General features: G+C 45.4%; 1 long non-coding RNA gene across 1 annotated transcript; it reads left to right on the top strand.

The window, feature by feature from the left end:
- Positions 1–1142: 1142 nt before the first annotated feature.
- Positions 1143–10260, top strand: LOC120247703. Its single transcript, XR_005532392.1, has 3 exons — positions 1143–1386; positions 3077–3178; positions 10186–10260. It is a non-coding gene; the product is annotated as an uncharacterized LOC120247703 (long non-coding RNA).
- Positions 10261–10662: the final 402 nt, after the last annotated feature.

Here is a 10662-nt window from a genome sequence, read left to right as displayed (position 1 = left end):
TCCCTAGGCCCACATTTTATTTTTTAGTATTTAATCTTTTTTATACTTTATTATCAAGTTGGTTTTCATATAACCCCCAGTGCTCATCCCAACAAATGCCCTCCTCCATGCCCGTTACCCCCTTCCCCCCTCCCTCCCACCCCCACCCCCATTTTAGAATACCCTCATCCTAAATCTCAAAACTTGAGGTCTTACTCAACAATAGGAGCTCAGGAGCCCATCGCAGTCTCCCCTTCTGGCACTGTCAGCCTTTAAAGAGTGAATGTTAGGGTACCATCAGGTGCCCTCTGCAAGAGCCCCGTTCATCTTCTTTTCTAATCTAAAATCTGCTTCTCTTTAAAAAGAAAGACTTTCCGCAAAAATTGTCCCTCCTTTCTTGATCGAACTTCTTTATCTGAAGATGGTAACTGGGACCCTCCCTGGTTTGCTCTTGAGGGGACAGCACCGAAACAGTCTCTAGTTCAGTTGCTTGGAAAGGAGGTGCCCCCCCCCCCTTAATATTATATTCTTTTCAGCTCTAAAGCAAACATCTTCAAGCCCGCTAGCTCCCTGCACACCCCATAACCACGCGGGTCTAGTTAGCTTCTTTCTGGAGCTACTGTCAAAGGCGGAAGGCGCTGGGTCGCGGTGGCCGCGGGCTGCGAGGCGCCGGGTGTGTCGGGGGACCAGGTCTGGCCGACCGCAGAGGCGGGCCCCTCTTCCCCGCAGGCCGGCGCCGGCCACCCTGCGGCTCCGATCTGCTTCCAGGAGTCGGGCCCCTCGGTGACCCGGCCCAAGTCGCTTCTGAGTCTGCCTAACCGAGCCCGAAGAGACGGGGCTCGCGCGCCAGACACGCGCCTCCTTCGGTGCGACCCGCGGCCCGAGCCTTCGCGACCGGCCAGCACGCGCTCGCGTTCCTACGAGCGCCCCGCGCTCCGCAGCGCAATGCGGCGGAAGCGGCCCGTCCGAGCCGCCGTAGCGCGGGAAGCTTCCGTTGTCACAGAGATGACCTCTGACCCTGGGGGGCGTCTCTGGGGCCCGACGGCCAGGGCATCTGTTGCTATGGAAACCTGGGAGGCCTGCTGCGCGCGCGCAGGGCCAGGCCCCTGAGGCGGCACGTTTGCGGTCCACGCTGCCGGCGTCCACGCAGCGGCGCCCCCGAGCGCGGGCCGCAGGGCTGCGAAGGAGGGAGTTCCGGGCCCACAGGTGGCCGCCTGCGCCCGCGGCCCTTCCACGCACGGCCGGGCCCAGAGGCAAAGGGACTGGGGTCGCGCCCGGCTCCGGACCGGGAGAAGATGAGCGGAGCCGGGCTCTCAGCCTCCCCACTAGCTACTGCACGGACCCGAGCTGGCCCCTGAAGGTCCCTGGGCCTCGGTTTCCTCGGCTGCCATGTTAGAGTAATCGCAGGTCAGCGCTCACGTTCTAGGATTCCGTAATGCTCCACCCGACCCGGGCTCCAAAACGCTGAACTCTCCCCTCTTCCCTGTTGAGTATATTTAAACTGTATTCTAAAATCAGGGACTATCAGAGAGGGAGGGCCCCTGCCCCGAGCACCTCTTGGAGGTGTGGCGACTCCTTCCCGAGTGGGAAGGCAACGGTCCCGAGAACCGGGTGTGGACTGTAGACGCACAGCAGCTCGGAGCCTTGGAAGAAGAAACACGTATTTTACTGGTGACACCGCCAAGAGCTCTTCATGCATTTTATAGACTTGTGTGGTTGGTGCCGAACAGATGGCCGTCCGTTAGAACCGTTATATTCTCCAGATGTCTCTAAACATTTTGGGGAGGGAGGAGTCTCTCTATATTGGCTTCTATTATCTTTGGGCTATTGGGCAGAATCACAGGCATTTTGAATCCTAAAAACGCCCCCCAAACCCCAAAACACTTCGCTGTCGATTTAGAGATTGAAAAAGACGGATTTTGAGGCTACTGTAATGCAAAACTCGCTGGTTTATAAACCAACAGATCCAAATTGATGAATCAATCCAAATTGATGGATCCAAATGGATGGAATGAGTTAATGACCTGAGGCTTTTTAAAGATTTTTCATTGGCCTAGCTTCCAGACAGCGACCCATCCCTTCTTTTCTTCCTCCTGATAAGAATTACCTCCCTGAAGTTAGCTTTGCAAAGAGGTGGCCCTCAGTTCCGGGAGAAGACTGGGTAGAACATTTACCCAGCAAAGGCACAAGGAAAGAATGCCAGCTCTTCCATCAAGGACTTGTTTCCTAAATCCAAAATTTCACAATACGTACAAGCTTTTATAGATTAGCAGGGGAGGTTTGGGGATTGATACAAATGATAGATGGGTCTCGAATTGCTTCTAGAGCTGCGTTTCTATTCTTGTAAAGACTGAATTTACAAAATATGGACGGTTCTTTTTAATTCATCAAAGAATGGGTATTGCAAAGAGAAGACAAGATAGTTGGCTGACCACCCATCCAAATATATTATCTTCGTTTTGCTTCTTGAAGTCAGGGAGAAGCTCTTCAACTAAGATGGAAATGAAAAGATTCCTGCATTCGAGATTTAGAGCTATCTGCCTTTGGAATATTTTTCTTTCCTTTTGGGTACACGGTTTCATTTGACTTAGGAGAGAAGGCCTAAGAAAGTTCCTTTGAGGTTCTGGATATCAGCCTCTAGTATCAGCAAACTTCTAACCACAGAGCTAGTTAAAAAAAAAAAAAAAAGTCCTTTTAAATATCTTGTCACGTTTTAGCCAGGACAAGCAGTAAATATTCCTGGCAGTGTTGAAGGATCTATTGGCTGCAAGAGGCATTCCCACAGAAGGTACAAAAGATAACTGCTCTCCCAAGATCCAGAGCCACTCCCAGAAATAGCCAAAATAAGGACCTGCCCCCTTCCCTTGAAAGCTGGCAATAATCTGTAGGGCACTAGCCACAAATGTCGTGCCCCCTCTCTTTCTATCTGGCTGTATTTTGAGGGCCCTCAATCTGACGGTTGTTAAGCCCAGTTCTCAGGACACAAAATGAGACAGGTTAGGAGGGAATGGTTGTCCTTGGGAGAGAAAGGACCAATCACCAATGCATCTTGAAAAGGCAGGGATAACATGAAATTTTGCCTTCCTCTCTTGACCAGGCGCTACAGACAGAGATCCAGGAGAGCCGATTCTGGTAAGAACTTCCACCCTTTGATGGCTTCTCTCAGGTTTCCTGGATCAGTTTTCTCCAAGGCTCCAGAGTGAGTGGGGTTCAAAGTGGAGAGTGAAGTTGGGTATCTACCAGGATTTGGCAAAATTTCTTTTTTTTTTTGAATTAATTTTATTTTAGTTTCCCCTTGGCTGTTCAAGGGAATATTGGTGGAGACTTATTGGAGAATCCCTTGGGGTCCCGTCAACCCCAAGAGGGGCCCATGTGGGGGCCCTCCTTTGGGGGTAGATATAGGAGCTTCTGGATATAGGCCATTAATTTGGAAGATTCTTGTCTATGGTCTTATAGTGTGTTTACAGTGGAAAGGCAGTGCAGATAGAGGATTAGTAGGCTGAGTACTGAGATAAAGGAAGGTAGAGGAAGTAGAAGGAGGCATTTCATTCTTTTTTTTTTTTTAAATGTTTATTTATTTTTGAAAGAGAGAGAGAGAGAAAGAGTGTGAGTGGGGGAGGAGCAGAAAGAGAGAGGGAGACACAGAATCCAAAGCAGGCTCCAGGCTCTGAACTGTCAGCACAGAATCTGATGTGGGGTTTGAACCCATGAACCGTGAGTTCATGACCTGAGCCAAAGTCAGACAGTTAACTGACTGAGCCACCCAGGTGCCCCTAGATCTGTTATTTCTTTATAGTGGTGGATAGTCTAATGGCTTTTAACAGTCTAACTTGTGCCTACTTACCTTTTGATGTGCCATTCATCAGAAAAGTCTGAATTTCTTGTCTTAATTTATTTTTCCAACCTTCCTAGCAGTTTGTGCTGTGGACTTGCCTTGAGTTTTGTGAGTCCTGTCCCCCCAGTGGCTGCCATCTTGCTTTGAGGGGTAACCATTATTTTCCCTTGAAATAAGCCATCACAATTCAACCAGACTTGCTGTTTCTGACTGCCTGTGCACTGTTCCTGAGACTTGTAAGAAACCCCCCCCCCCCCTCCAAAGGTGCTTAATCGTAGAAGAGTTTGGCCACAAACCAAAATGTGTGGCCTACTAAGTCTCACCGTGAAAATCTCGAGTCTCTCACACCCCAGTTTTCCACCCTCTGAAAAAGAACCTTGGAGTCTCACACCCCAATTTTCTACCTGGAAGGATTAAGTTCAGAATGCAAAATAATCAGGGCTTGATCAGAGAGAAGCTTACGAGAGCAGCCAGAGAGGCAGTGAATAAAATGGCTCTGTGGATAACTTCACCTGCTTCTAGAAGCCATCCCCAGACTCTTTAGCAGCTGTCTTCAGGGCCCATCTCATTGCCAAACTGTGAATTTACAAAAGTAAAACAATTTAGCAATCAGTTTGATGTCCTTTCTTCAAGGGAAAACAGTCCTCGACTGGGGGAGTACAGTGCCTCACAAGTGGTTGGAACATTCTTCCCGAGGGATTTTGGGCAAGTATGAGTTTTAAAAAGCAGTAGAAGAGGCAACACAGAAACAAACATGATTGGCTAGGAGGTTATAGGGATTCCCTTACAAGACTAGCAGGTCCTATTTTCTAAGGTAAAGTAAGCCCACAGGTGGAGGACTGTGGTTAGTGAATGTTAGATTTCCTTGTCTTAAGTTTGGATTTGTGATGTGGGCCAGGTGGCTGGGGTTGCCTCCATTTTGTGAGTCCTGATACACAAGAACAGATCATGTGTTATGTGACATGGTCAGGTTTATTCTGTAGACAGTTGCTATGATGACAGCATGGAAAATAGCGTTGAGTGGGGCAAGACTGAAGGTAGAAAGACCCCAAGGGAAGCAACTGAAGTAGAAGTTGTAAGGTCCCAAATAAGGCAGTGACAGTGGCCCAGAGAGGAAGTGCAGTCTCTCAGCCTCAATGGCCAATCTGAATTGGGGAAGGCAGGAGAGGGAGGAGTCTAGAATGTTTCCACCTCAGGTTTTTGATATGGACGACGCCTGTATCCCCATCCACGGACCACTGGCCAAATTGAATGCCTCCATTTCCTTGAAACATGGGGCAAGAACTTGGCTGTCTCCAGACTGTCCATATTTGAAGGCCTGTGGCAGCGGTGAATAGCAGGTAGAAAACTGGCAAGTTTCTCTTTTTAGATCAAAACATAAATAGGCAGTTGTAGCAGAGTTGCTCTTGGATAAAGAGTTCATTTTCTTCACTTCCAACCTTGAAGTCCTCGGGGATGGAAAAAAGTTCTTTACAATAAAGAAAAGCCAAGAAGGTTTTTTTTATGATTATGGACAGTTCTTTGTCAACTGTAGATGTTTTTGTACACAATGCTTTGTTCAGTTGGAGGAGCCAATGAGTGCGATTAAATGCCGCCTTTTCAGATTTAACTCTTCAGGTCTGGCAGGAAAAGGAAGCGTGAATTTTATGGACTTTCCGTACGTAAGTGTGCGCACCTGCTCTTTAGATAGAAGTGAATGTAGTTGTAATTAAAACGCGTTTCCCCCATAACACCTTGGGGCCTGTGGGATCACAGGGGGTCACTGAGGTGTGTGGTAACGTCTTCTGTAACGCTGCCCCTTAGAGGAAGTGTAGCTGGGGAGGGATTGTCATTGCTATTTCCGCTTCCTGCGTGAAGCCCATGGCACGCTACCGTTGGACCCTAAGAAAAGAAGAAATGTGAAAATAAGGCTTAAAGATGAAAATAATTGTAGGTTTTTGTTTTTTTTTAAATAGCCACCCCTTTCAAAGTCAGAAACTCACCTTAAGTTGTGTTCCTGCTGTATCCCAGGTGTTCATAAGCAGAGAAACGATTCCGTTTGCCAGGAGGCCTGAGTCCCTTCCGTAATCAAATACTCAGTAATCACTATTCTGCCTCAACATTTTCCTGGCGGGGCAGATTGAAAACACCCAATATGCTCGCTCCTCCTCTATTACAATGATTTGATTTGTTTCTCGGGAATTTGCATTTTTCGTTAACTTCCTAATATTTTGTTTTACGTTGAAATTTTCAACTCCTATTCCAAGTCGGTGACATAAAATTCCTCACATCCTACCTGGAATAGTGGATATGAAATATTAGAAAGGCTTTTAATGAAGCAGATACTAAATGTTAGAACTGTTGTAATGATGCAGTAACAAAAAATTTTAAAAATGAATTTTAAGAGGATAGAAATCGTGCATCATTATTGCTTATTGTTTACTTTCTCTTTCCTAATAATGCATCCCTTTTAAAAGCTTGGGAGTAATCTTAAAGAACACGCAGTGCTGAGGTGATTCTGTGGCACACGTGCCTTTTTATGGGGACACTAACCAGTGGCGTATGTACTAAAGATAGAGAGTGGCCTGATCTGCAGAGCCCTGAAGTTGGGTCTCTATTCTTTACTTTGTCCTTTACCAAAGTGCTTTTCCATCGCTGAGAATTCATGCTTTTGTCCCACTCTCCCTGTATTTGTACGATGATACTCGAGATTTTATCCTTTCACACATTTCCTTTTGGCCTGTCTTTCACAAGTTTTGTCCTCAGTTTACACTTTAGTCAGGGTTCAGGTTAGGATTCGATTGGATCTTCAACTTTCACTTCTATTGCATTAGGGGAAAAAAGGCTTAACACTACAGCTGTCAGAAAGCAAATGAGACACATCTATCTGGACTTGAGACATTTGCCAGAAGTGGAATTTATTTGACTTAATTTTTTCTTTCTGTGCTTTCAATAATGTGCAAAACACTGTGATTTGGATCTATTGCTTTATTAGAATATATAATAAAAAGACTTTCGGATGGTGTTATGATAAGTAAATATTCTACCTTATATATTCCCCACCACTGCATGTACATTAAACTTACTAGCTTTTTAAAGGCACATTGGTCTTCTGCTTTCACAGAAATATCCTGAATTGCTTTGCTGAATTACTTTGAATCCTGTGTTATCATGATCTCTAAATAAATAATTACAACTAACCTGTAGTGAATGCTTTCTACATACAAGGCAATTTATCTGTATTACCTAATTAGTTCTCATAACAACAGGTAGGAACTTTTTTTTTTATATACAGCTGATCCTTGAACAATATGGGTTTGAACTGTGTGGGTCCATTTTTATGTGGATTTTTTTCAATAAATCCATTGGAAATTCTTTTGAGATTTGTGACAGGTGGAAAAAAATGGCACACAAACTGGATAGCTTAGAAAGACTGAAAAAAATCAAGAATAAGTTAGGTATTATTATAAGGAAACAGTATAACATACGAAATACGTGTTAATCAACTGTTAACAACCAACTTACATTCTTGGTAAGGCTTTCAGTCATCAGCAGGCTATGGGTAGGTACGTTTTTGGGGAGTCACAAGTTGAATGTGGAGCGCTGGCTGCACAGGGGGTCAGTGCCTGTAAGCCAGTTGTTGTTCAAGGGTCAAACTGTATTTATTTTTAACAGGAGAAAACCCAGGCATGAAGAGGTTTAGGAAGATGCCTGACAGCACCTAGCTAGCAGCAAAGACCCAGACGCAAACCCGAGCCGTATCACTCTGGAGTGCAGACTCTTAAATCCACGTATTGTAGCTGCCTCTCTAAAGATGATGTTCAAAGAATGGGTGTGAATGTGGCCAGTACTGTCTTAGTGTGTCTGTGAATCATTATATCCTGAAACTAAAACAGACTTCAATATATTCAACATTTGGATATATAGAACTTGTAATGCTTTTTTTTTTTTTTTTTTTTTTACTGAGCATAATGTCCATGCATTAAAATACACAGTTCTTAACTGTAGTATTTGATGCCTTTTGACTATTGTATCTTTGTAACCACCACCCCAAGCAAAACATAGGATATTCCCATCACCCCGTAAAAGTCCTTGCCTGTTCTAGTTAATATCTGTGACTGACCTTCTTCAGAAGCAGCCATGTTCTGATGTCTCCCACTTGACCTTAGCCTGCAGTAGAACCTCACATCCTTATATCATGGTGTCCTCACACTTTTGAGTTTGCTTCTTTCACTCAGCATGTTGATTTGGAGATTCATCCATGTCATTGCGTGTTAGACATGTAGACCGTGATGTGGTAGCTTCTGTCTGCTTTTGTAAACTAGAAACTCCTAATTGAACAGATAGCCAGAAATTGTCCAAAACTACAAAGGGTTTGGGAATTGACCCAGTTTGCGGGCTACCAAGTTAGCCTGCCCCAGTTATATAGATGCTGGCTGAAGCCAGGAGACTCCTGGGTCAGAGATAAAGGACTTCATCACTCAGGGCACAGCAGGCAGCATGAGCTTCATGTTCTAATCGATTCCTCTTGTCCCCAAATCCCCAAGGGGCAATGCTGAGTGACCCAGGTGGATGCTTGCACACAGGGTTTTGTGTCACAGCTGAGGAACTGCAAGGTTAGGCAATCCCCTGTCTTTTAAGAAGTGCCTAGTGAAGCTGCCTGACCTTTGCCCTGTGGGGAGGCATTATCTTTATTTTCCCCGTCAGGAAATAAATCTGTCTTCTAACCTGGACGGAGGCGCTATCCCTGGATTCCAAGGTTGTCATATCCTTGCAAAAGAGTCTGAGACAGAAGCTGTTATAAGGCATGCAGAAATCCCATGGATAAGTTGTCATTTAAATCTATTTCTGAAAAGCAGCACTTTCTTCCCATCTCTTTCTCTCAGGACTGCTGTTTTTGTTGTTCCAAAGATGCAGTTAGTCTATAGACAAATACCTGTTATTTAGAAATTCAAAAGTGATCCTGAGGTTTTGAGAAGATCGCTAATATACAATCCTATATAATAAACTTATCAGTATTTGTTAAATAGCATGTGGTAAGTTCTGTGTTAGTTACTGGCAGAGATTGAAAGCATCCGGTAAGGATTTGGTCTTTGGCCCATAAGTACTTAAGCTAAATGTAAGGAGAATTCGAGAAGTGAGAGAGTCCTGAACAATCGAATGGCTATAGGAGACCCTTGTGGGATGTAAGGGGAGGAAAGGGAAATCTTTTAGAGAAGTGTGACCTGAGCTGACTCTTGAATGCATGTTTCAGTTGGCAGGAGAGAGAAGTATATTCTTGGGAGGAGGAGTAATGTGAGTCAAAGTCAAAGGCTGAGAGAAAGGTACATGTTTGGGGATTTGTGGGAATGTTAATAAAATCATATTTTCAAGGATTAGAGGAATCATAGTTTGGATCCCAAAGCCTGGCAGAGGAGTTAGACTGGATGTGGTGAACATTAGCGAACTAGAGAATGTTTCCGCAGCGGGGAGTGCCGCGCTTGAGAATTGCCCCCGGACAGCTGGAAAGTGTAACTGGGGGAGCTGGCTGGGGCGGGGGGAGGGGGGGACAGGAAGAAGAGGGAGGGCTTTCATAATAAAAGGCAGTTAAATGAAATGTCCTTTCTTACTTGGATATGGGAAACAAGCTCGGATTAAGGGATGGTGGTGAGTATGGTTGAATGCGGGCTGGCAAAATAGGTCTCAGTGCTTGGTGTATGTGCTGCCAAAGCGAGCACTAGGTCTCAGTGCTTGGGAAGAGGTAGATCAAAGGCACATCTAGACTCTCTGGAACAGGAAGGCTACCGTGTACTCTGAGCTTTGAAGGATGGCTGAAAGGGCACCTGGGTAGCTGAGTTGGTTAAGTGCCTGATTCTTGATTTTGGCTCCAGTCATGATCTCACAGTTGGTGGGCTTGAGCCCCATGTCAGACTCTGCACTGACAGCAAGCACAGACAGAGGCTGCTTGGGATTTCCTCTCTGTCCCTCTCTCTCTGCCCCATCCCTTGCTCTCTCTCTTTCTCTCAAAGTAAATAAACATTTGAAAATTAAAAAAAAAAAAAAATGAAGGATGGCCGAAATAAAAGGTGTAAATGGGAGAAAGAGATGTCATTGGGGAGGCTCTAGGTGGCTTCAGTCTACTCCCTGAAGTGGATGATTTGCTGAGAATGTGAGACAGGAAATGTAGCTACTATTGAAGGTTGCATGTTGCTGATACATAGACAAACACATATGTTATCTTATGTAATTTGAGGCCACCTCCCAGTTTAAATTCTCTAGCTCCGGTAGCTTTGTTGGTTTTCTAAGTAAGGTGAGAATGACCTTCAGCACTTCCAAGGTGAGTGCCGAACAACTTTGTAGTACTTAAGTATTCATCACATCAGTTTACTTCTCTGCATGATGATGTCTTCCAGGGAAACACCATGCTGGGAAGGACTAAAAAGTCATGGGCTATTTGGATATAAGGCTATTTGGATATTTCAACAACTTGGACCACATTTTTTTCTTTTCTTTTCTTTTTTTTTTTTTTTAAATGTTTTATTTATTTCTAGGAGAGAGAGAGAAAGAGACAGCGTGAGCAGGGGAGGGTCAGAGAGAGAGGGAATCACAGACTGAAACAGGCTCCAGGCTCTGAGCTGGCAGTCAGCACANAGAGACAGCGTGAGCAGGGGAGGGTCAGAGAGAGAGGGAGTCATAGACTGAAACAGGCTCCAGGCTCTGAGCTGGCAGTCAGCACAGAGCCCGACGCAGGGCTCGAACCCACGAACCGCGAGATCATGACCTAAGTGAAAGTCGGACGCTCAACCGACTAAGCCACCCAGGCGCCCCTGACCACATTTTTTTCTGCAAGAGTCCTGAGATCACGTGCAGTTCTGGCTCTGGTAGTGGAC

This window comes from Hyaena hyaena, unplaced genomic scaffold (assembly GCF_003009895.1).
Source record: "Hyaena hyaena isolate Hyena2069 unplaced genomic scaffold, ASM300989v1 scaffold_541, whole genome shotgun sequence".
Classification (NCBI taxonomy): Eukaryota; Metazoa; Chordata; class Mammalia; order Carnivora; family Hyaenidae; genus Hyaena; species Hyaena hyaena.
Note: the sequence above shows the minus strand (reverse complement) of the source record. Positions and strands in the feature narration are given on the sequence as shown.